The sequence below is a fragment of the Octodon degus genome, unplaced genomic scaffold, assembly GCF_000260255.1.
Source record: "Octodon degus isolate 3935 unplaced genomic scaffold, OctDeg1.0 scaffold00063, whole genome shotgun sequence".
NCBI classification, from domain to species: domain Eukaryota; kingdom Metazoa; phylum Chordata; class Mammalia; order Rodentia; family Octodontidae; genus Octodon; species Octodon degus.
Window position 1 is genome coordinate 1687074 of NW_004524639.1, and position 1934 is coordinate 1689007.

Genomic DNA, 1934 nt, shown 5'->3' on the forward strand with positions numbered 1-1934 from the left:
TGTATCTGCCAAGGTCAGTCAAATCCCCTCAGGATTTAGTGTGAAAGCACATAACGCAGTTTGTAGATCCTTTGTCAGAGGACAAGTGATCTTTATGAAGTACGAATGCGCTTCAGGAAGAAAAAAATCATCATCTCAACAAATTGTACTGGAGCATTTTAATGCTTCAGGTGTAAAAGCAATTTGTATACATATAGCACAACATATATAAAAAGTAACTCTAATTGTGTCTCATACCCAGTCTAAAACTGTGGTTCAAAAGCTCTGATATTCTCAGATAAACTCTGAAGACAAATCTGTTTTTGAATGTGAGCTACACAAGGATTTCTTAGACCAAAAGCACAACTGTGATAGAACAATCTTATAAATTAAATATTAAAATCTAAAATGTCTCTGTTCTTCAAAAAACACACTCTTAAAGAGAATATAAATGAAAATAATTGCAAACCTTGCTTCACATAGGACTTGTATATGTACTCCTTAACGAACTACCAACAAAGGAAAGGAAAAATTTTGAAGAAGGTTGGAGAGATGACTCAGTAGAATAAGCACTTGCCTGGAAAGCACAAGGACCTGAGTTCAATCCCTGGTTCTGCCAAAAAAAAAGTTGTACATTTTACCAAAGAATATGCATGGATTGTAAAGAAATAACTGAAAAAGATGTCCAATGTCATTAGTCATTAATATAATATAAATTAAAATCATAATAGGAACCCTGGCATAACTTAGTGATATGACAAATGCCAAGCATGCATGAAGCCTTAATTTCAATTCCCAGCATGGAAAAAGGATGCTACTGTAAACTTATTAGAATGACTAAAACTAAAAAGTGATGTATTAGCCATCTTTTCATTGCTGGACAGAATATCCACCACCCATGTCTTGAAGGAGTAAAAGTTTATTTGGCTCACAGTATCAGGAGGTTCAATCTGCTGGCCACATGGCTCCAAGGCAGGCACATCATGGAAGCAAGGCTTGAGGGAGGAAGGCTGCTCTGCCACAGCAGCAGGGAAGCAGGGCAGAACAACACTAGAGACGAAGAGGCTAGGGAGCATGGCCATACCTTTGTGACCAACAGAGGCCCGTCCTGTGTTTCATACCAGTCCTGTAGGCAGTCCCCCAAACAACTGAGTTGACAGGCTTTATTCATCACAGCGGATTACACCAAATGTTGGCTGGGATGAGGAAGAAATCAAACCCCAGTGGAAATGCAAAACTATGGAAAGGAAGTGGCAGTTTCTTCACAAGTTTACTGTGCACATACTACTATATGGCTCAGAAATTATCTTCCTAGGATTTATCTGAGCATTATGAAAACATGTCCATTCAAAGTCTTCTATGTGAATATTCATAATAATTTTATTTGTAATAGTTAACAACTAAAACCCTCAAATGTCCATTTACGTGTGTGTGGATAGAAAAATTCCAGAACATTCATACGATGATATCCTATTCAGGAGTAAAAAGAAATGAACTTTTGATATATGCAACTACATGAATGAGTCTCGAATAATTACCATAAGTAAAAGAAGCCAGGGAAATGCCTACATATTATATGATTTTTTATTATGTAGAAGTTCTATAAAATGCAAACTAACTTGTAGTGATACAAAGCAGGCCAGATATTTTCTGGCTAAGGGTGGGTAGGAAGCAAAATCTACAAAGGGGAGTTTGGAGTGATAGCTATGTTGATTGTTATGATTATGACAGTTTCAGAGGACCATATATGTGGTGAAAATTTGTAGATGATATATTTTTTACATTGGCAAATTAAAATTGCATAGATTTATGATGTATCACATGATGTTTGGAAATATATGTATTATTAACTCAATCTAATTAACATATGCATTACTTCACATATTTGCACTTTTTTTTAATTGAGATAGAGTCTCGCTGTGCAGTCCAGGATGGCCTTGAGCTCACTTTGTATC